General features: G+C 44.5%; 1 protein-coding gene across 3 annotated transcripts in view; it reads left to right on the top strand.

Moving 5' to 3' along the window:
- ELMO1 (engulfment and cell motility 1) overlaps positions 1–25,552 on the top strand; it is a 548,072-nt gene that overhangs the window by 466,729 nt on the left and 55,791 nt on the right. The window lies entirely within an intron of this gene.

The raw sequence follows: 25,552 nt of genomic DNA, 5'->3' as shown, positions 1-25,552 counted from the left end.
TTATACAGACGGATCCGAAGATCCGTCTGCATAAAAGCTATTTCAGAGATGAGTTTTCACTTCGTGAAACTCAAATCCGACAGTATATTCTAACACAGAGGCGTTCCCATGGTGATGGGGACGCTTCAGGTTAGAATATACTAACAGAACTGTGTACATGACTGCCCCCTGCTGTCTGGCAGGTGCTGCCAGGCAGCAGGGGGCAGCCCCCCCCCCCTGTAGTTAACACATTGGTGGCCAGTGCGGCCGGCCCCCCCCCTCCCCTGTAGTTAACTCATTGGTGGCCAGTGCGGCCCCTCCCCTCCCCCTGTAGTTAACTCATTGGTGGCCAGTGGGCCCCTCCCCTGTAGTTAACTCATTGGTGGCCAGTGCGGCCGGCCCCCCTCCCTCCCCCTGTAGTTAACTCGTTGGTGGGCAGTGGGCCCCCCCCCCTCCCTCCCCTGTAGTTAACTCGTTGGTGGCCAGTGGGCCTTCTCCCCTCCCTCCCCCTCCTAATTAAAATCTCCCCCCTATCATTGGTGGCAGCGGAGTGTACGATCGGAGTCCCAGTTTAATCACTGGGGCTCCGATCGGTAACCATGGCAACCAGGACGCTACTGCAGTCCCGGTTGCCATGGTTACTTAGCAATTTGTAGAACCATTATACTTACCTGCAAGCTGCGATCTCTGCGTCCGGCCGGGAGCTCCTCCTACTGGTAAGTGACAGGTCTGTGCGGGAGCTCCTCCTACTGGTAAGTGACAGGTCTGCGATAAGAAACAGAGCCCAAAATGTCCTCAGTGCATTCATGTTTCTGGGCAAAGGGTTGTCCTCCACAGCCTTCTTACATTCAGGGATGAGATGTTTCACCCCAGGAAGGTAGCAGTAATGCAACAAAACTGAAGTTTCTCTCTTTTTTTTTTTTTTTTCTCACTTGCAGCCATAATCAGCTAAAAAAGGACAGGAGTGACATGGCTGCAGTATACATCCTGGGTGAGTTCTAGGCTCCCTGTCGCAGCAACACCCAGGTATACTGTTTACCCTCATCTGTAAAGGCAAACAAATACCAACTGTCTGGGTGTAGTGGTACTGAAAAGAAAACATTTGCCAAATCAATTACAGTGGAGTGGATAGAGGTAATGGGAACCTGAGTCAACAATGTGTGTGGATTTGGCACATTGGGGGTGTTAAAACCTGTGGCTTTATTAACAGCATGTAGGTCATGTACCACTGGGTGGGTTTGCTCTTCTAATTTTTCTTTTTCACAAAGTACAAAAAAGTGTTAAAAGAGGATATAATCTCCCTTTTTTCAAAAAGTCACGGACTGTTGAGATATGGCATCTGTCTGTCGCCCAACTCAAGAGATACTTCCTGGGAAGTGCGGGGCATCAGTTTTCATTTCCACTTCCAAAGGAGGGACTGAGAGCTTGCCAAACATCAGTGGTCCAGTAGCCCATAGGATGGTCCCGAAATTCCCTCAAGCAGGGCTTCCTTCTCATCTTCTGGGGTTGCTAACACAAACATGGACCATGGAGTTCTTATTACTAACTGGCCAACAAACAAACAAAGTTCCTGTTCATTGAGGGCACCTGTAAGATTCACTGTGCCGTCCCCCTGATACAAGATGCTAGCATGTACTTTTGCAAGCAAGTCTGTACCAGGAGGCAATCAAGGGGCGTACCACACACAGCACAACTCTTTCTCGGTTCTAGGTCCCGCAAACTCTGTAGGTCCATCTCCCAGGACCATATATGGTGGCAAACTTACTTTTTTCTCACTTTAATGAGGCGTTTGGCATCAGGGCTGAGGCAATGCCCGATGGAACACTACCAATGCTGCTTTGCTGTTACTCTGCATTTTGGTTTTGTTGAAATTATCTTCTTATAAAATTAATCTTCATATAAAAGAGAAGATCTTAGAAAAAATAAATATAAAAATGATCGGATCTAGGGATGAGCGAACCCGAACTGTATAGTTCGGGTTCGTACCGAATTTTGGGGTGTCCGTGACACGGACCCGAACATTTTCGTAAAAGTTCGGGTCAGGGTTCGGCGCTTTCTTGGCGCTTTTTTGAAAGGCTGCAAATCAGCCAATCAACAAGCGTCTACTACTTGCCCCAAGAGGCCATCACAGCCTTGCCTACTATTGGCATGGCTGTGATTGGCCAGTGCAGCATGTGACCCAGCCTCTATATAAGCTTGGGTCACGTATGCGCTGCACGTCACTCTGCTGATTCAAGCATAGGGAGAGGTTGCTGCTGCGAACGTTAGGGCGAGATTAGGCAGATTAACACCTCCAAAAGACTTCATTCTGTGATCGATCTGCAGCTGTGGATCATTGAAGTGCTAATATCGACTTGCTCACTTTTTTGAGGTCTGCCCAGAGCGTTTTTAGATCACTTTTTTTCTGTGGTGATCGGCAGGCCATTTTGTGGCTTGTGGTGCGCCAGCACAAGCTATCACCAAGTGTATTTAACCATCAATAGTGTGGTTATTTTTTGCTATATCCTACATCAGCTGCAGGCTGAGCCTGTGTCACCCAAGTGCATTTAACCATCAATAGTGTGGTTATTTTTTGGCCATATACTACATCAGGGGCAAGTTGAGCCTGTCACCCGCGACGCCTAAAAAATAGACCTGATATTTCTATTCAACCAAATTTGTACTGTTTTAGCTGGTCAAGTTATTTGTAGTGACCGTAAAAGCACACTTTTTGTTCTGGGTTGAAAAACTATTCCCAAATTTGCCATTGTCAAAATAACTAGTTTCTGCTATATGAGGCCTACTTGAAATCTATCCCAAAAAAGGAATATCTACATTGAAGGTGCTGATAGTGTCATTCAGAAAATTTAACACACACGCTACCGTGCAGATACAAGTCTAATTCTGTGATTAAACCTATACCTGTCACACAGCGCAAAAAAAAAACAGGCCTCACATTTCTATTCAACCAAATCTGTACTGTTTTAGCTGGTCAAGTTATTTGTTGTGACCGTAAAAGCACATTTTTTGTTCTGGGTTGAAAAACCTATTCCCAAATTTGCCATTCTCAAAATAACTAGTTTCTGCTATATGAGGCCTACTTGAAATCTATCCCATAAAGGATATCTTACATTGAAGGTGCTGATAGTGTCATTCAGAAAAACCTAACACACACGCTACCGTGCAGATACAAGTCTAATTCTGTGATTAACCTATACCTGTCACACAGCCGCAAAAAAAAACAGGCCTCAACATTTCTATTCAACCAAATCTGTACTGTTTTAGCTGGTCAAGTTATTTTTAGTGACCGTAAAAGCACATTTTTTGTTCTGGGTTGAAAACTATTCCCAAATTTGCCATTCTCAAAATAACTAGTTTCTGCTATATGAGGCCTACTTGAAATCTATCCCAAAAAGGATATCTTACATTGAAGGTGCTGATAGTGTCATTCAGAAAAACTAACACACACGCTACCGTGCAGATACAAGTCTAATTCTGTGATTAAACCTATACCTGTCACACAGCGCAAAAAAAAACAGGCCTCACATTTCTATTCAACCAAATCTGTACTGTTTTAGCTGGTCAAGTTATTTGTAGTGACCGTATAAAAGCACATTTTTTGTTCTGGGTTGAAAAACTATCCCAAATTTGCCATTCTCAAAATAAACTAGTTTCTGCTATATGAGGGCCTACTTGAAATCTATCCCAAAAAGGATATCTTACATTGAAGGTGCTGATAGTGTCATTCAGAAAAATTTAACACACACGCTACCGTGCAGATACAAGTCTAATTCTGTGATTAAACCTATACCTGTCACACATGCGCAAAAAAAAAACAGGCCTCACATTTCTATTCAACCAAATCTGTACTGTTTTAGCTGGTCAAGTTATTTGTAGTGGACCGTAAAAGCACACTTTTTGTTCTGGGGTGAAAAAACTATTCCAAATTTGCCATTCTCAATATAAACTAGTTTATGCTATATGAGGCCTACTTGAAATCTATCCCAAAAAGGATTATCTTACATTGAAGGTGCTGATAGTGTCATTCAGAAAAACCTAACACACACGCTAACCGTGCAGATACAAGTCTAATTCTGTGATTAAACCTATACCTGTCACACAGCGCAAAAAAAACAGGCCTCACATTTCTATTCAACCAAATCTGTACTGTTTTTAGCTGGTCAAGTATTTGTAGTGACCATAAAAGCACACTTTTTGTTCTGGGTTGAAAAACTATTCCCAAATTTGCCATTCTCAAAATTGTGGTGAACGGGAACAATGAGGAAAACATCTAATAAGGGGACGTGGACATGGTCGTGGTGGTGTTAGTGGACCCCTCTGGTGCTGGGAGAGGACGTGGTCCGTTCTGCCACAGCCACACGTCCTAGTGAACCAACTACCTCAGGTCCCAGTAGCCAGCAGAATTTACAGCGATATTTGGTGGGGCCCAATGCCGTTATAAGGATGGTAAGGCCTGGCAGGTACAGGCATTAGTCAATTGGGTGGCGACAGTGGATCCAGCACGTTCACATTATCTCCCACCCAGTCTTCTGCAGAAAGCGCACAGATGGCGCATGAAAACCAAGCCCATCGGTCTGTCACATCACCCCCATGCATATCAGAGAAACTGTCTGAGCCTCAAGTTAATACAGCAGTCTCTTATGCTGTTTGAAGGACTCTGCTGCCAGGGTTTCCCAAGGCATCCACCTAGCTCTTCCCCAGGGGTGGAAGAGATAGAATGCACTAACGCCACAACCACTTATTTTTCCTGATGATGAGGACATGGGAATACCACCTCAGCACGTCTCTGATGATGACGAAACACAGGTGCCAACTGCTGCGTCTTTTTGCAGTGTGCAGACTGAACAGGAGGTCAGGGATCAGACTGGGTGGAAGACGATGCAGTGGGACGATGAGGTCCCTAGACCCCACATGGAATGAAGGTCGTGCCACTGACTTCAGAGTTCGGAGGAAGAGGCAGTGGTGAGACCGAGCCAACAGTGTAGCAAAAGAGGGAGCAGTGGGCAAAATCAGAAACCCGCCGCCAAGAGACTCCGCCTGCTACTGACCGCCGCCATCTGGGACCGAGCAACCCCAAAGGCAGCTTCAAGGAGTTCTTCAAACAATGTGCTGACGACAAGACCCGAGTGCTTTGCACGCTGTGCCATCAGAGCCTGAAGCGAGGCATTAACGTTCTGAACCTTAGCACAACCTGCATGACCAGGCACCTGCATGCAAAGCATGAACTGCAGTGGAGTAAACACCTTAAAAACAAGGAACTCATCAGGCTCCCCCCTGCATACCATCTTCTGCTGCTGCCGCCGCGTCGGCCTCTTCTGCCTGCTGCCGCCGCCTCGGCCTCTTCCTCCGCCTCTGGAGGAACGTTGGCACCTGCCGCCCAGCAACATTGGGATGTACCACCAACACCACCACCTGCGTCACCAAGCATCTCAACCATGTTCACGGCAGCGTTCAGCTCTCCATCTCACAAACATTTGAGAGAAAAGCGTAAATTCCCACCTAGCCACCCTCGATCCCTGGCCCTGAATGCCAGCATTTCTAAACTACTGGCCTATGAAATGCTGTCATTTAGGCTGGTGGACACACACAGCTTCAAACAGCTCATGTCGCTTGCTGTCCCACAGTATGTTGTCCCAGCTGGCACTACTTCTCCAAGAGAGCCGTGCCTTCCCTGCACAACCAAGTGTCCGATAAAATCAAGTGTGCACTGCGCAACGCCATCTGTGGCAAGGTCCACCTAACCACAGATACGTGGACCAGTAAGCACGGCCAGGGACGCTATATCTCCCTAACTGCACACTGGTACATGTAGTGGCGGCTGGGCCCCAGGCGGAGAGCTGTTTGGCGCACGTCCTTCCGCCGCCAAGGATCGCAGGGCAACATTTTTTGCCTCCTGTCTCCTCCTCCTCCTGCTCAGCTTCCTCCTCCTCTTCCACCTGCTCATAAAGTCAGCTACACACCTTCACCACCAACTTCAGCACAGCCCGGGGTAAACGTCAGCAGGCCGTTCTGAAACTCATATGTTTGGGGGACAGGCCCCACACCGCACAGGAGTTGTGGCGGGGTATAGAACAACAGACCGACGAGTGGTTGCTGCCGGTGAGCCTCAAGCCCGGCCTGGTGGTGTGCGATAATGGGCGAAATCTCGTTGCAGCTCTGGGACTAGCCGGTTTGACGCACATCCCTTGCCTGGCGCATGTGCTGAATTTGGTGGTGCAGAAGTTCATTCGCAACTACCCCGACATGTCAGAGCTGCTGCATAAAGTGCGGGCCGTCTGTTCGCGCTTCCGGCGTTCACACCCTGCCGCTGCTCGCCTGTCTGCGCTACAGCGTAACTTCGGCCTTCCCGCTCACCGCCTCATATGCGACGTGCCCACCAGGTGGAACTCCACCTTGCATTTGCTGGACAGACTGTGCGAGCAGCAGCAGGCCATAGTGGAGTTTCAGCTGCAGCACGCACGGGTCAGTCGCACTGCGGATCAGACCCACTTCACCACCAATGACTGGGCCTCCATGCGAGACCTGTGTGCCCTGTTGCGCTGTTTCTGAGTTACTCCACCACATGGCCAGTGGCGATGACGCCAGTTACTCAGCGTTACAATCACTTCTATGTCTCCTTGAGAAAACACTTAGGGCGATGATGGAAGAGGAGGTGGCCCAGGAGGAAGAGGGGTCATTTTTAGCACTTTACAGGCCCTGTCTCTTCGAAGTGACTCAGAGGAGGTTTTTTGCAACACCAGAGGCCAGGTACAAATGTGGCCAGACAGGGCCCACTACTGGAGGACGAGGATGAGGAGGAGGATGAGGATGAAGCATGTTCACAGCGGGGTGGCACCCAAAGCAGCTCGGGCCCATCACTGGTGCGTGGCTGGGGGGAAACACAGGACGATGACGATACGCCTCCCACAGAGGACAGCTTGTCCTTACCTCTGGGCAGCCTGGCACCAATGAGCGACTACATGCTGCAGTGCCTGCGCAACGACAGCAGAGTTGCCCACATTTTAACATGTGCGGACTACTGGGTTGCCACCCTGCTGGATCCCCGGTACAAAGACAATGTGCCCACCTTACTTCCTACACCTGGAGCGTGATAGGAAGATGCGCGTAAGTACAAGCGCACGTTGGTAGACGCGCTACTGAGAGCATTCCCAAATGTCACAGGGGAACCAGTGGAAGCCCCAAGGCGAAGCCAGAGGAGGAGCAAGAGGTCGCCAACGCAGCTGTGTCTCAGGCCAGCTCTCTGAGGGCAGGGTTAGCATGGCAGAGATGTGGAAAAGTTTTGTCACCACGCCACAGCTAACTGCACCCACCACCTGATACGGAACGTGTTAGCAGGAGCAACATTTCACTAACATGGTGGAACAGTACCTGTGCACACCCCTCCACGTTTACTGACTGATAGTTCCGGCCCCATTCAACTTCTGGGTCTCCAAATTGTCCACGTGGCCAGAGCTAGCCTTTTATGCCTTGGAGGTGCTGGCCTGCCCGGCGGCCAGCGTTTTTGTCTGAATGTGTATTCAGCACGGGCAGGGGGGGCGTCATTACAGACAAACGCAGCCGCCTGTCTACAGCCAATGTGACAAGCTGACGTTCATAAAATGAACCAGGCATGGATCCCACAGGGACCTGTCCATCCCTTGTGCAGATTATATATTAACTACCTCCCCTTAACAATATATTATTCTACTCCAGGGCACTTCCTCATTCAATTCAATTTTTATTTCATTTTACCATTATATTGCGGGGCAACCAAAGTTGAATGAACCTCTCCTCCTGCCTGGGTGCCGGGCCTAAATGTGTGACAGTGGCCTGTTCCAGTGGTGGGTGATGTGAAGCCTGATTCTCTGCTATGACATGAAGACGGGTTCTGTGCTGACATAAGGCCAGATTCTCTGTTACGGGACCTCTCTCCTCTGTCTGGGTGCCGGGGCCTAAATATGTGACAGTGGCCTGTTCCAGTGGTGGGTGACGTGAAGCCTGATTCTCTGCTATGACATGAAGACAGATTCTGTGCTGACATAAGGCCAGATTCTCTGTTACGGGACCTCTCTCCTCTGCCTGGGTGCCTGGGCCTAAATATGTGACAGTGGCCTGTTCCAGTGGTGGGTGACGTGAAGCCTGATTCTCTGCTATGACATGAAGACTGATTCTGCGCTGACATAAGGCCAGATTCTCTGTTACGGGACCTCTCTTCTCTGTCTGGGTGCCGGGGCCTAAATATGTGACAGTGGCCTGTTCCAGTGGTGGGTGACGTGAAGCCTGATTCTCTGCTATGAGATGAAGACAGATTCTGTGCTGACATAAGGCCAGATTCTCTGTTACGGGACCTCTCTCCTCTGCCTGGGTGCCTGGGCCTAAATATGTGACAGTGGCCTGTTCCAGTGGTGGGTGACGTGACGCCTGATTCTCTGCTATGACATGAAGACAGATTCTGTGCTGACATAAGGCCAGATTCTCTGTTACGGGACTTCTCTCCTCTGCCTGGGTGCCTGGGCCTAAATATGTGACATTGGCCTGTTCCAGTGGTGGGTGACGTGAAGCCTGATTTTCTGCTATGACATGAAGACTGATTCTGCGCTGACATAAGGCCAAATTCTCTGTTACGGGACCTCTCTCCTCTGTCTGGGTGCCGGGGCCTAAATATGTGACAGTGGCCTGTTCCAGTGGTGGGTGACGTGAAGCCTGATTCTCTGCTATGACATGAAGACTGATTCTGTGCTGACATAAGGCCAGATTCTCTGTTACGGGACCTCTCTCCTCTGCCTGGGTGCCTGGGCCTAAATATGTGACAGTGGCCTGTTCCAGTGGTGGGTGACGTGAAGCCTGATTCTCTGCTATGACATGAAGAGACTGATTCTCTGCTGACATGAAGCCAGATTCTTTGCTATGGCATGAAGAGACTGATTCTCTGCTGAGGTCAAGCCGATTCTCTGCTATGGGACCTCTGTCCAATTGATATTGGTTAATTTTTATTTTTTTAATTTTTATTTTAATTCTTTCCCTATCCACATTTGTTTGCAGGGGATGTACCTACATGTTGCTGCCTTTTGCAGCCCTCTAGCTCTTTCCTGGGCTGTTTTACGCCTTTTTAGTGCCCAAAAGTTCGGGTCCCCATTGACTTCAATGGGGTTCGGGTTCGGGACGAAGTTCGGGTCGGGTTCGGATCCCGAACCGAATTTCCGGGAAGTTCGGCCCGAACTTCTCGAACCCGAACATCCAGGTGTTCGCACAACTCTTAATCGATCCTCTAGGCTGACATATCACCTCTAAGTTCTTTGATAAGAAATCGTTTTGTGCAATCAGTGAAACAAGGGACAGATATTTATGTAAAAATATATGTAATAATTTATTTATAAATGTTTAAAATCCAATACAAAGCAGACATAAGATAAATGGATAGATAAATTGACACAGTACCAACAAACCACCACTAGATGGTGGTGTAACCCATTATTGCTTTCTCACCAGCACAAAATTGTCCAAAGACCAATGAAATATATATCATACAAAATTGAACATAAAAGGGATAAACGCGAATTAATACTGGAAGCATAACTGATCCACTGTCTCCTTATGACCAATCAAAAATATATACAGTACAGACCAAAAGTTTGGACACACCTTCTCATTCAAAGAGTTTTCTTTATTTTCATGACTATGAAAATTGTAGATTCACACTGAAGGCATCAAAATTATGAATTAACACATGTGGAATTATATACATAACAAACAAGTGTGAAACAACTGAAAATATGTCATATTCTAGGTTCTTCAAAGTAGCCACCTTTTGCTTTGATTACTGCTTTGCACACTCTTGGCATTCTCTTGATGAGCTTCAAGAGGTAGTCCCCTGAAATGGTTTTCACTTCACAGGTGTGCTCTGTCAGGTTTAATAAGTGGGATTTCTTGCCTTATAAATGGGGTTGGAAACATCAGTGGCGTTGAGGAGAAGTCAGGTGGATACACAGCTGATAGTCCTACTGAATAGACTGTTAGAATTTGTATTATGGCAAGAAAAAAGCAGCTAAGTAAAGAAAAACGAGTGGCCATCATTACTTTAAGAAATGAAGGTCAGTCAGTCAGCAGAAAACTTTGAAAGTAAGGGCTATTTGACCATGAAGGAGAGTGATGTGGTGCTGCGCCAGATGACCTGGCCTCCACAGTCACCGGACCTGAACCCAATCGAGATGGTTTGGGGTGAGCTGGACCGCAGAGTGAAGGCAAAAGGGCCAACAAGTGCTAAGCATCTCTGGGAACTCCTTCAAGACTGTTGGAAGACTATTTCAGGGGACTACCTCTTGAAGCTCATCAAAAGAATGCCAAGAGTGTGCAAAGCAGTAATCAAAGCAAAAGGTGGCTACTTTAAAGAACCTAGAATATGACATATTTTCAGTTGTTTCACACTTGTTTGTTATGTGTATAATTCCACATGTGTTAATTCATAGTTTTGATGCCTTCATAGTCATGAAAATAAAGAAAACTCTTTGAATGAGAAGGTGTGTCCAAACTTTTGGTCTGTACTTTATATGATATTAATATGATATTATACCCCTCTCGGCAATCATACTATGGAAGTATAATTTCCCAAGGATTTTTCCTCTACTCAGATAATGTCCAATCTCCAATTAGCAATATGCATATTTGCTAAGAGGACAACTAGCATTAGGGAGGTGTTTAACACTATATGTTCCCTCAGTATGGGGACTCTTGACTATATGCCGAGAGGAATATCTTATTAATACCACAATCAGTGAGTATAAATATACGTTACCGGGTCAAGGATGAACAGGGTTTCGGGTGTGATCAGTTCTCAAAAACTCTTCCAGTAGACAAAAATTAATCCAAGTTTCTTTGTGATGAATCCTTCTTATGGGCAATTTTCTCTGTGCCAATGTTTCTTTGTAGCAAGATTTTCTTGTGTTGTAGTTGTATTTTAGTTGTAGAAGTAAGCTGTTATTCGAAGTTCTGTCAGTTGGGAAAAAAAAGTCCTGTCTAACCTCTTACATGCATACTTTATACCCCATGTTATCTAAGAACTCATCCCCTTCTAGATTAGGGATCTCCAATCAGACAAGGTGGGTGTATTCGTATGCAGATAATAATTGTCATTTTAACCCCTGAAATACTGGTGAAAATGACCTACTATTATCCATCTACCTCTAGATGGCACTGATGTACCACATAACAATTTCAAACGTGAATTCTAAATACCTAATAATACGTTCACATGACCTTCTTAACCTCTCCAATATACATCAGTAATGAGGGTTTCTTCCTGACATTTTAATTACCCGTAATCTAGACATGTTGGGAGTCACTAACTTCTACTATCTTTTTAAATTAATGATAATGGACAACGGGACAATGGGCCCTTCTTATTTAGCATCCGGGTTCATATATTTAACTTGTCCACATGCATAACTAATAACATTCAGCTCTCCTCATGGAATTCAATTAGTAGGAAGACAACTTCAATACTTCCTAGATCTTCTAAGGCTATATTCAGTCAGTGAGATACACACGGCATAAAATATATATTCAAAATGATACATACATGGTGCAATATATATATATATATATACACTGCTCAAAAAAAATAAAGGGAACACTTAAACAACACAATGTAACTCCAAGTCAATCACACTTCTGTGAAATCAAACTGTCCACTTAGGAAGCAACACTGAGTGACAATCAATTTCACATGCTGTTGTGCAAATGGGATAGACAACAGGTGGAAATTATAGGCAATTAGCAAGACACCCCCAATAAAGGAGTGGGTTTGCAGGTGGTGACCACAGACCACTTCTCAGTTCCTATGCTTCCTGGCTGATGTTTTGGTCACTTTTGAATGCTGGCGGTGCTTTCACTCTAGTGGTAGCATGAGATGGAGTCTACAACCCACACAAGTGGCTCAGGTAGTGCAGCTTATCCAGGATGGCACATCAATGCGAGCTGTGGCAAGAAGGTTTGCTGTGTCTGTCAGCGTAGTGTCCAGAGCATGGAGGCGCTACCAGGAGACAGGCCAGTACATCAGGAGACGTGGAGGAGGCCGTAGGAGGGCAACAACCCAGCAGCAGGATCGCTACCTCCGCCTTTGTGCAAGGAGGAACAGGAGGAGCACTGCCAGAGCCCTGCAAAATGACCTCCAGCAGGCCACAAATGTGCATGTGTCTGCTCAAACGGTCAGAAACAGACTCCATGAGGGTGATATGAGGGCCCGACGTCCACAGGTGGGGGTTGTGCTTACAGCCCAACACCGTGCAGGACGTTTGGCATTTGCCAGAGAACACCAAGATTGGCAAATTCGCCACTGGCGCCCTGTGCTCTTCACAGATGAAAGCAGGTTCACACTGAGCACATGTGACAGACGTGACAGAGTCTGGAGACGCCGTGGAGAATGTTCTGCTGCCTGCAACATCCTCCAGCATGACCAGTTTGGCATTGGGTCAGTAATGGTGTGGGGTGGCATTTCTTTGGAGGGCCGCACAGCCCTCCATGTGCTCGCCAGAGGTAGCCTGACTGCCATTAGGTACCGAGATGAGATCTTCAGACCCCTTGTGAGACCATATGCTGGTGCGGTTGACCCTGGGTTCCTCCTAATGCAGAACAATGCTAGACCTCATGTGGCTGGAGTTTGTCAGCAGTTCCTGCAAGACGAAGGCATTGATGCTATGGACTGGCCCGCCCGTTCCCCAGACCTGAATCCAATTGAGCACATCTGGGACATCATGTCTTGCTCTATCCACCAACGTCACGTTGCACCACAGACTGTCCAGGAGTTTGCAGATGCTTTAGTCCAGGTCTGGGAGGAGATCCCTCAGGAGACCGTCCGCCACCTCATCAGGAGCATGCACAGGCGTTGTAGGGAGGTCATACAGGCACGTGGAGGCCACACACACTACTGAGCCTCATTTTGACTTGTTTTAAGGACATTACATCAAAGTTGGATCAGCCTGTAGTGTGTTTTTCCACTTTAATTTTGAGTGTGACTCCAAATCCAGACCTCCATGGGTTGAAAACTTTGATTTCCATTTTTTTATTTTTGTGTGATTTTGTTGTCAGCCCATTCAACTATGTAAAGAACAAAGTATTTCAGAAGAATATTTAATTAACTCAGATCTAGGATGTTATTTTTGTGTTCCCTTTATTTTTTTTTAGCATTGTATATATATATATATATATATATATATATATATATATATCGACAAACTGTTATACATAAATGACACATTATATAAATTATTGGTTAACCGCCTCACGTCCGCCCATAGGATATAAACGTCCTATGGGTGGATGTCTATTTCTGACAGCACGTTTTAAAACGTCCTGTCAAGAAATAGCAGCTGCACGCTAATCGTGCAGCTGCTGATCGGGTTGCCCGCTGTCAGTGACAGCAGGGCAACCCTAAGACAAGGCAGGGACAGTTCCCAGGTGTCCCCTGCCTTCACGATCGCTGCAGACACAGCGCTCACCGAGCGCTGTGTCTGCAGAGCAGGAAGCGCTGTGCGCTTCCTGTTCCGGCCCGGCGGTCATGTGACCGGAGAGTGTGCAGGAGCTGTGGAGGTTCTCTCAGAGACCTCGATCAGCCCTGCTGTGAGGCTGTACAGCGCAGGATTGCTGCTGTACAGCCTCTATAGGGGTGCATTTGTCCTGTAATGGGGCTACTATGTCAGCCCCAGTTACAGGAGAAATCAACAGTGAAAAAATAAAAAGTGAGTAAATGTCCCCCAGAGGTCTTGTATGACCTTATGGGGGACGAAAAGTGTAAAATAAAATAAAAATAAAATAAAGGGTTTGAAAAAATAAAATAAAAAAAAGTTTCACATGTTAAAAAAAAAAAAATCCAAGTAAGAATAAAAAAAAAATTAAAAATAGAAAAAATAAAATAAAATAGACATATTTAGTATTGCCGCGTCCGTAAAAAACCAGCTCTATAAAAATATCACATGACCTAACCCTCTCGGTGAACACCGTAAAAAAAAAAAAAAAAACTGATGTCAAAACAAGCAACTTTTTGTCACCTTGCATCACAAAAGGTTGGCAACACCAAGTGATCAAAAACGCGTATGTCCCACAAAATGGTACCAATAAAACCGTCACCTCATCCGCAAAAAATGAGCCCCTACATAAGAAAATCTCTCAAAAAATAAAAAAACTATAGCTCTTAGAACATGGAGACACTAAAAACATCATTTTTTTTTGGTTTCAAAATTGCTATTATTGTGTTAAAGTGAAACAAATAAAAAAAAGTATACATATTAGGTATTGCCGCGTCCGTATAAAAAACCAGCTCTTAAAAATATTACATGACCTAACCTCTCGGGTGTGAACACCGTAAAAAAAATAAAAAAAAAAACTGTGTCAAACAAGCAACTTTTTGTCACCTTGCATCACAAAGGTGCAACACCAAGTGATCAAAAACGCGTATGTCCCACAAAATGGTACCAATAAACCCGTCACCTCATCCCGCAAAAAATGAGCCCCTACATAAGAAAATCTCTCAAAAAATAAAAAAAACTATAGCTCTTAGAACATGGAGACACCTAAAACATCATTTTTTTGGTTTTCAAAAATGCTATTATTGTGTAAGGAAACAAATAAAAAAAAGTATACATATTAGGTATTGCCGCGTCCGTAAAAGACCAGCTCTATAAAAATATAACATGACCTAACCCCTCGGGTGAACACCGTAAAAAAAAAAAAAAAAAAACTGTGTCAAAACAAGCAATTTTTGTCACCTTGCATCACAAAAGGTGCAACACCAAGTGATCAAAAACGCGTATGTCCCACAAAATGGTACCAATAAAACCGTCACCTCATCCCGCAAAAAATGAGCCCCTACATAAGGAAAATCTCATCAAAAATAAAAAAACTATAGCTCTCAGAACATGGACACATTAAAACATAATTTTTTGGTTTCAAAAATGCTATTATTGTGTTAAAACTTTAATAAATGAGAAAAAGTATACATATTAGGTATGCCACGTCCGTAACAATCTGCTCTATAAAATGTCCTTGACTGAACCCCTCTGGTGAACGCTGTAAAAATAAATAAATAGAAACTGCTAAAACAACCAATTTTTTGGTCACCTTGCCCCATAAAGTGTTATAATGACTGATCAAAAATCTATGTACCCAAAAATAGTACTAACTAAAACTGGCACCTTATCCCCTAGTTTCCAAAATGGGGTCACTTCTTGGGAGTTTCTACTGTAAGGGTGCAATCAGGGGGCTTCAATGGGACATGGCATCTAAAAACCATGTGGAGTTCCTTATCTTCTGCGCCCTGCCGTGTGCCCATACAGCAGTTTACGACCACATGTGGGTGTGTTTCTGTAAACCGCAGAATCTGGGTAATAAATATTGAGTTTTGTTTGGCTGTTAACCATCGATGTGTTAAAGAAAAAAATTGATTAAAATGGAAAATCTGCCAAAAAAGTGAAATTTTAAAAATTGATCTCCATTTTCCTTTAATTTCTTGTGGACGCCTGAAGGGTTAACAAAGTTTGTAAAAATCGGTTTTTGAATACCTTGAGGGTGGTTGTAGTTTCTACAAATGGGGTCATTTATGGGGTATCCACTATGTAGGCCCCACAAAGTGACTTCAGACCCTGAACCTGGTTCTTATAAAGTGGGTTTTGGCAATTTTCTTAAAAATTTGAAGAATTGCTTCTAAACTTCTAAGCCTTCTAACATCCTAAAAAAATAAAATGACATTTCCAAAATGATGCCAACATAAAGTAGACATATGGGGAATGTTAAATAATAAATATTTTTTTTGAGGTATCACTTTCTGTTTTAAAAGCAGAGAAATTGATATTTAGAAAATGCGAATTTTTCAAATTTTTGGGGTAAATTTGGGATTTTTTCATAAATAAAGGTGAAATATTTTGACTCAAATTTATGACTATCATGAAGTACAATGTGTCACGAGAAAACAATCTCTGAATGACTTGGATAAATAAAGGCGTTCCAAAGTTATTACCACATAAAGTGAGATATGTCAGTTTTGCAAAATTTGGCCTGGTCAGGAAGGGGGCAAAGGGCCCAGATGGGAAGTGGTTAAGATATGTTGCAAATCTAAATATACCACACAGAAATATATAGAATATATTTATAAATACATGAATGAGACATTCACACACCAAATGTTTCCCATAAGGCGTGACTTCCTTAACCCTTTCATGACCACGGGTCATTGATGCCCCAGTGTCCAGGTCAAAATTTACAAATCTGACATGCGTCACTTTAAGTGGTAATATCTTTGAAACACTTTTACTTATCCACGCCATTCTGAGATTGTTTTCTCGTGACATATTGTACTTCATGACAGTCATAAATTTGAGTCAATATATATCACCTTTATTTATGAAAAATCCCAAATTTACCAAAAATAAATAAAAATTTGGAGTTTTCTAAAATTTCCAAAACCCACTTTATAAGGACTAGTTCAGGTCTGAAGTCACTTTGTGGGGCCTATATAGTAGATACCCCCATAAATGACCCCATTGTAGAAACTAGACCCCTCAAGTTACTTAAAACCAATTTTACAAACGGTATTAACCCTTTAGGTGTTCCACAAGAATTAAAGGAAAATGGAGAGGAAATTTCTAAATTTCACTTTTTTAGCAGATTTTCTATTTTATAAAAAAAATTTCTTTAACACATTAAGGGTTAACAGCCAAACAAAACTCAATCTTCATTACTCTGATTCTGCGGTTTACAGAAACACCCCACATGTGGTCGTAAACTGATGTAAGGGCGCACGGCAGGGCGCAGAAGGAAAGAAACACCGTATGGTTTTTGGAAGGCAGATTTTGCTGGATTGGTTTTCTGAACGCCATATGTTTTTTATTTTTCTACCGATCGTCTTGTTCAGGGGCTCATTTTTTGCAGAAAGAGTTGAGGTTTTTATTGGTACCATTTTTGGGTACATAGGATTTTTTGATCATTCATTATTACACTTTATGGGACAAGGTGGCCAAAAAATTGGCTGTTTTGGAACAGTTTATTTATTTATTTTTTTACAGCGTTCATCTGAGGGGTTAGGTCATGTGACAGTTTTATAGAGCAGATCGTTACGGACGTGGCAATACCCAATATGTATACTTTTTCTTATTTATTTAGGTTTTACACAAGAATAGCATTTCTGAAACCAAAAAAATGATGTTTTAGTGTCTCTATAGTCTGAGAGCCATAGCTTTTTTATTTTTTGGGCGATTGTCTTAAATAGGGTATCATTTTTTGCGGGACGAGGTGACGGTTTGATTGGCATTATTTTGGGGGTCATTTTGGGGGCCTTTTTGATCGCTTGCTGTTGCACTTTTTGTGATGTAAGGTGACAAAAATAGCTTTTTTGGCACTGTTTTTTTAATTTAATTTTTATGGTGTTTATCGGACGGGGTCTATCATGTGATATATTTATAGAGACGGTCGTTACGGACGCGGTGACACCTATTATGTGTATTTTATTTTTTCATTTTTTTAATAGGAAAAGGCAATTTCTTTTTTTAATTTACATTTTTATTTATTTATTTTTACTTTTATTATTTTCACTTTTTTTTTATCAGTTCCCTCTTGGATCTTGAAGATCCAGTGGGGCTGATAGTTGTACTATACTTTGCAATGCTCTTGCATTCCAAAGTATAATACTTCCAGATGTCCTGTAGGTGGCAGCACTGGACGCCTTTGCCATGGCAACCTGGACGCTTTTGCAAAGCGTCCGGTTGCCATGGCAACCATCGGGTGCTGCAATCACAGCGCTGCAGCCCCGATGGTTGAGAGAGGGAGCTCCCTCCCTCTGTTAACCCCATGGATGCCGCAACCGCAGCATCTATGGGGTTACAGGAGAGTGTCAGCATAGAGCTGACACTCTCTGCTGATGGCGGCGGCTCAGTAATGGAGCCGCCGCCATCACACACAGCAGGGGGATCGGGGGCAGCGCTGGAAAGGGGGGGGGGATCGGGGGTACGGCCGCCAATATTGAGAGAGGCTGGGGCAGGAGAGACTGAATGCGTGGGGCGGGGAGGGGGCGGACCGCATCAGGGCAGCTGCCTCTAGGAATTAGCTGCAGGCAGACACAAGGGGGGGGCACAGCCACAGATTGGGGGCACAGATCGGGGGGGGGGGGGGATTACGAAGACCCTACCTGGTTTCATGCTCTGATCTGCAGAGCGCAGATCAGAGCATGAAACCGGCATTTTTTTCACTGCCGCGATCCGATTGGTTAGTCTGCACAGACTAACCAATCGGATCGATTGTCGGCAAGGGGCCACTGTGATTGGTCCCTTGCCGGAATTACTGGCCTGTATGCTGTCCGTGACAGCAGCAGGACACGGGCAGAAGCTTTAATCCAAGCGCTTTGCAGCGCTTGGATTAAAGAGCTGGCTTGACGTCTATATACGTGGTAGCTGCACGGGGTATGTGCAGCTATCACGTATATATACAGATTGCGGTCGGGAAGGGGTTAATGACCTTGTAAGGAAGTAAAATAATACATTGCTATTTAAATGGTTATCTCTCACAGACACGTGTCTGTAGGACCCATTATAGTATTAACAGATACACCACATCTGCTCACAATAATTTTCAAGAGACAATACACTCTATGTCCGCTATAAACATTTTACCCAAACTGAACTCAGCATGAACTTATCTCGGCCTATTTCAATACTACAGAAAGATTTTAGACTCTGGTTCAGTCTGACTTTACACTTAAAGGCAATGAGCATTGATATTTAGACTATAATATCTTCAGATAAGACTGTACACTTATGAAAATGCATGACAGTTTACTGAAGTACCCAGCTTTCCCTAATGTGGAATTTAATAGAATGAAACACAGGACTTCTCATCTTTTATGGGGGTGTCTTGTAACTAGGGGATGGGCACAAGGGCTGTCATCTGTGATGTCCACCCTGTCCTCCTCCCTCTCTCCTCTAAGTCATCTAAGTCCACCCCTTCCAGTCGGACGGTGTGATCCTCCTTCTCTCCGTCAGTATCGCCTCGACTGTTCATGAGGACAGATCTCTGATGTTAGCACAACATTTAACATATAACATATAACTACAAACATCGTAACGAACAGATATGACAATACAGACATGAACTCATGAAGGGCCCATAACAAACATTTCATTGACTTCGAATTAAAAAATGTAGAGCTCAATCAACACTTTTGGCACCAATAAAAAACACACAATCTTCCAAGAAAAATAAAATTAAAATCCCCAATGCGCATATTATATAAAAACAAATATCGTACTCCATACACATTTTCATTTGTGCATTTCTTACTGCAGCATCATTTATTCATTTTCACAAACAGCTCATAACCACGCCCTTATTCCTGCAGTACAAACTGCACACACATTTCTGCTAAGCATCCATCAGGCTTCACACATATTCGATTAAACTACAACTTAAAGCCACACCCATTCACATTCCACTGGATAATTTATGTCTTCCATACCATCCACACAGTTTTCTTTGTTTCATCGTAAAACTTGCAGCACAAACACTGCTTTCCTGGAAACAGATAGACACACCACACCCAGAATTGCTGCTGATCTCGGTTGTTCTGCCATTTTTTCCAACGCCTTCTGGTCTTCAATCTGTGATTAATCAAAAATCTTATAACATGACAGCATACAAGTTATAATCCTAAAATAATTTTTGTTAAACCCAAATCATCTTATATGCCACACGGTCTTAATTGGTGTTGTACATATATAATAAGTTTTGTTCAAGGCTGGAAGTTAGCTGCTTGGGAAAGAAGAAAGAAAATTATTAAGCAATCTTCACCTTTTTTCGTTTTGCAAAAGGTTATTACACATATCACATTACTCTGCATAGCATATTCCTTTCCCTCTTCTTCATAGTTACTTTTGCATTGCCTGCATCTCTTATCTAAGGAATGTTTTCCTAGCAGACTATATGCTTATCAGTTAAAGCTGGAGGATGAAATTAGCCCTCCACAACCGTCAGCCGACTTCGAGAATTTGTTTGTTTGCAGACACTACAGATCCACCCCTCAGGTCTCTGTTGGGGGAGGACACTTTTCAATGGGGGCTGCGAAACCTTTTGTTTCTTGAGTGCCATTTTAGGGTGGTGGCTCATCTTGTCCCACAGTGTACATGTACATCTTTATTCCTTCATCACTCAACTTTCTCTGACATCGCTGTACCACTCTTTTCCATATTTCAGTTCTCCATTAATATCACATCCTGCAATCTTCACTTAGTTTTTCACATGTTTTGTTCCCTCCTCTCTGGCTACTAGCTGAGGAGCTGTATATTCTCCTCCTTCATGAGACTGGGACCGGCCCAATTCAACAGCAATGTTTCGGACTGAAGCACACAAAACAAAGGAGTGAGCAGGCATCTTTAACCCTTTCCTCCCCAGACAAAGGCTTCACCCCCCTTCCCCCTCTGGTTGGCTCAATCTGACTATCCATGTGTGGTAGAGACAAACACTGACACACAGGTGGGTCAAAAACTATCTCTCTGTTTATTACAATGAGTAAAGCAGTTTTTACATCTACAGAGGCGGAAGGGGGGGCATCCCCCTCTGAGGCTCATGCCCTTATTTCATTGGCTAAGAAGTAAAAACAGATAACACTTGGAGTGTGCGCATTGTGCACTTACAAACTTTGGTATGTGAACTAGTATAAACATCTGTGCCCCGGCGCCATCTTATAATGGCGTCTTACTTACATTAATACTGCTTATGTCATATATGACACTTCAAGGAGGTGCTTTTTTTTATAGGCACTGAATATATATGTGAATCTTCTAGCTAAGTAATTGGCTCAAGCATTCTTCTACAGTCTATATATCACTCTTGGCACATTTGTAGGCAGAGGAGAGGACAAGCACTGCCCACAGCTGTGTGCCCCCCTTCTTCTCTCTTCAGACAGCTTGGCTAGTCAAGGGGGGATGAGAGGCACTTGAGATAAGGAACAAGCAGTTTAAAGCAACTACCGTATTTTTCGCCCTATAAGACGCCCTTTTTTTTTTTTTTTAAAGTGGGGGGGGTGGCAGTGCGTCTTATGGGGCAAATGCTGTCATTTACACTGATACACCGCTGACCGCATGCTGCATCTTGTTTTGTAATGGCAGCGGGGCCCAGTGCAGTTACTGTATTCTATTGCACCGGGCCCCGCTCATTGTACTAATCGTATCTAACTGCAGGCAATGTTTAACTATAGAAAATCTTCAATCCAGCAGCCTGTAATTACGACCATAGCAGGCAGGAGGCTGGGCGAGCGGGCACTGGCAGCATAACTCACTACGTCACGCGTCTGCTCCGCCCACTTTATGAATGAAGCAGGCGGCGCGGGCACGTGACGTAGTGAGTTACGCTGCCAGTGCCCGCCCGCCCAGCCTCCTGCCGGCTATGGTCGTAAGTACAGGCTGCTGGATTGAAGATTTTCTATAGTTAAACATTGCCTGCAGTTAGATACGATTAGTACAGTGAGCGGGTCTGGTGCAATAAAATACAATGACTGCACTGGGCCCCACTGCCATTACAAAACTACTGTAGATGCCAGCCCCCACCCCCTGTATTGGGGGTCATTCACAGGGACACTGTTATGAGGGGGGGGGGGGATCTGTGGATGACACATAACATAAGATGCTATTTATCTCCCATCCACAGATCCCCCCCCATAGCAATGTCATGCCAGCCACAGACGCCCCCATAACAGTGCCAGCCACAGACGCCCCCATAACAGTGCCAGCCACAGACGCCCCCATAACAGTGCCAGCCACAGACGCCCCATAACAGTGCCAGCCACAGACGCCCCCATAACAGTGCCAGCCACAGACGCCCCCATAACAGTGCCAGCCACAGACGCCCCCATAACAGTGCCAGCCACAGACGCCCCCATAACAGTGTCATTCACAGGCTACCGTTAGTTCAAAGCCCACCAAAAGCCCACTTTTTGGTTCAAAATATATTTTTTCTTATTTTCCTCCTCAAAAACCTAGGTGCGTTTTATGGGCTGGTGCGTCTTATAGGGCGAAAAATACGGTACTAAAAAAATCATTCAGTTACACAGTCCTAGAGATACAAAATATAGAATGATATTCACACATCTCTATCATGTATTAGACAGCTAATACAAGAGTTTTACCAGAGAAGTTGCCATGTTGTTTGTTTGGGGCATTGTATTTTGAGTCTAGTTTCAACTTCTGATGGCCCAAAAAAGACCATTGTATGTCGAAAATATTGTATACTAAGGGAACACCAATCAAACTGGCCATTTTGCTGGTAAAACACCTTTATTTGTTGCCTAGTAGCTCTTCTGCAGTTCTACATGTTCTGTACTGACCCCATCTGTGCCTGGATGAGCTTCATCTTTGGAAATCAGGTGAATGACGACTTTTTATTTTTCTGGTACATGTATGTACTATGCAAGACCCTGAAGAAACTCCTGCCCTTACCATAGAAAGTGATTGACAGTTTCCAGCATCTATTCCTGACTGTTATATGTAAGGACTTGCTTGATCTGTCTTGGGCTATCTGTTTATTTTCCTTAAAACTTCACTTTTTTGTGTTTTGAGATGCCATTTTTGAGCTTTGGAACCAATTGCTGGTTTTCCATAGAGTTATGACCTCAAATTACAGTAGTTTACAATGGTCATCCTGGAACCAATTAACATTGTAACATGAAGGCCCATGACCCACCATATAGATGTTTGTATATATATATATTTATATATATTTCACAAATAACGAGGCAGCACTTCCAGCTTTAGGTGGCAGGGTGAAGACCCCAAAACTTTAATCCCAGCAACGTTTCGGCCTGCTCAATGAGGCCTTTATCATATATATATATATATATATATATATATATATAAATTCATCCACCCCTTTCGGTCCTGTGGTGCTCAGGACAATTGTTTTCTTTACTTAGGCTACTTTCACACTGGCATTTCTGGGTCCGCTTGTGAGATCCGTTTCAGGGCTCTCACAAGCGGCCCAAAACGGATCAGTTTAGCCCCAATGCATTCTTAATGGATAAGGATCCATTCAGAATGCATCAGTTTGCCTCCATCCAGCCTCCATTCTGCTCTGGAGGCGGACACCAAAACGCTGCTTGCAGCGTTCTGATGTCCGCCTGATGATGCGGAGCCAAACTGATCCGTCCTGACTTACAATGTAAGTCAATGGGGACGGATCCGTTTTCACTGACACAATATGGTGAAATTGAAAATGGATCCGCCTCTCATTGACTTTCAGTGTAAGTCAAAACGGATCAGTTTGCATTATCATGAACAAAAAAAAAAAAATTTTTTTTTTGTTGTTTCGTTTTTTTGTTTTGTTTATGGTAATGCAAACGGATCTGTTCTGAATGGATACAAGCGTTTGCATTATAGGTGCGGATCCGTCTGTGCAGATACCAGACGGATCCGCACCTAAGGCAGGTGTGAAAGTAGCCTTACTCTCCATACCTGTTACGTTAATTGGATGTGGAATCACTGTGTTAACCAACCAGTGCATTATCCTGGCAGTCCCCTGGCAGTGATGGCCAGCCGCCGGGGGCCTTCATCGGGCTGTTCTCGGAACTGCCTGCTCCCGGTGACCACATTTGTTTCAGACCGGCTCGGCGCAGGCACAGATAAGGGCTTACCTGTGCATCGCCGGACTTGTGATTTAAGATGGCAGCTCGCATGTGTTCGCGGGCGAACACTGCGAACTGGCCATCACTATCCCCTGGTAGTCGCCCTATAACCCTTATACAGTGATCTGGACTTTGCTGGCCACAACCTCCTGGAGTAGTCCTGGTGTGGTTGGCAGCTGATCCATGGGGTCAGAGACACTGCACCAAGGGATGAGACGAAACTCAGTAATAGGCCGAGGGCAGGGCAGGCAGAGTTCATGCAAATCTGTGAAGTAAGGGTGAGCAGCAAATTATTTACATGGTAATCAGGCACAAGTCAGGTTAGACAACAGAGGTCCAAAATCAGGCAGAAATCGATACATGGGCAGACAATCGGATACAGAACATCTTAGCAGGAACTATCAGACTAGTGAATCCATTGCTCAGGCATGCATTAGCTTGCGCATCGCGAGATTATAGCGCTCTAGCTTTCTGACGTCGGGGAGCAAGGAGGAGATTCTGAGGATGCCGGGCGGTGCTGAGCTCCTTCACGCTGGACTCCTCTCAGGGACAGGACTCATCTCAGGTTAATTTGCATATGTATCAAATCGTGTTTTTTACACAACAAAAACACACAGAGCTATGGGGACTGGGTATTGCGGATGTGCTAGCGGTGATCTAACAACCCATGTCCTCAGCTCTATACACAAAATCCCAGTGACAGGTTCCGTTTAATTTCAGTGCCTGATCCTTTTGTTCTCCCAGGAGGTAAGACTCCACCAGAGGTGCCTGGCTGTGGTTTTCTTCTCCTTCCAGATATACACTTGACCAGCAGCTATTGAAGGAGTAACGACACCTTTAGTTTTACTATATGACAGAGATGCCCTTGAGGTCAGCAGATGTAGGTGACACATACAGTAAATACATAGAAATATAAAATCGTTGCCAGTAACTTGTGGTTCCTAGCTAGCCGGTATACTGAAAATCCATTTTAGCTGGCTCATGCTATCATAGTTTGTGTCTTAAGACATCATGATTTATAAAGAAAACCATTATTTTAAAAAAAAGTACACGATTCTTTAAAAAAACTGACATTTTGCAGTATATAAATTTAAACACATAATTTATATCATTTTGCGTTCACTTAGCATAGGAGCTTGTGAATACTCATTCGGTCCTGCTTTAAATATACATGTGTGGTGCTATCTGGAGCATGAAATGTATCCCAAAATGATTACTGTCTGTTAGTCATATAGAAGGCAAGATGTATTTCTTCTATTCTCACACAGAAGTGCTTGAATGTTTTTCATCAGGCATTGTACTTGCTGCCTTTCTCTAACATCATCTAGTGAAAATCTATTTTTTAACCAGCCCTTGACATGGTTTTAGCTAGCAGCATCCAAGGTTCTTGTTTCAATTCTTTTCTTCTGATACTCTACTAAGGCCTCATGCACACGACCGGTTTTTTTTGCGGTCCGCAAAAACGGGTTCCGTTTTTCCGTGATCCTTGACTGTTTTTTTGTCCGTGGGTCTTCCTTGATTTTTTGCGACGCACAGACCTGTCACTTACCAGTAGGAGGAGCTCCCGGCCGGACACAGACAGCGCAGCAGCCAGCAGGTAAGTATGATGCTTCTAATATTGTAATATTGCTAAGTAACCATGGCAACCAGGCCTGCAGTAGCGTCCTGGTTGCCATGGTTACCGATCGGAATCTCCGCTGCCACCAATGATCGGGGGAAGGGGGGGGGGGCGCACACTGGCCACCAATGATATTAATACAATAGAGGGGGGGGCCTCACACTGGCCACCAATGATATTACAATAGAGGGGGGGGGCCGGGGGAGGCCGCACACTGGCCACCAATGATATTACAATAGGGGGGGGGGGGGGGGGCCGCACACTGGCCACCAATGATATTCAAACTGGGGAGGGAGGGGGGTCTGCCCCCTGCTGCCTGGCAGTCCCTG

The sequence above is a fragment of the Bufo bufo genome, chromosome 5, assembly GCF_905171765.1.
Source record: "Bufo bufo chromosome 5, aBufBuf1.1, whole genome shotgun sequence".
In the NCBI taxonomy this organism is placed as follows: Eukaryota; Metazoa; Chordata; class Amphibia; order Anura; family Bufonidae; genus Bufo; species Bufo bufo.
The sequence above is the reverse complement of the archived record's forward strand: the minus strand, read 5'-3'. Positions and strand labels throughout refer to the sequence as shown.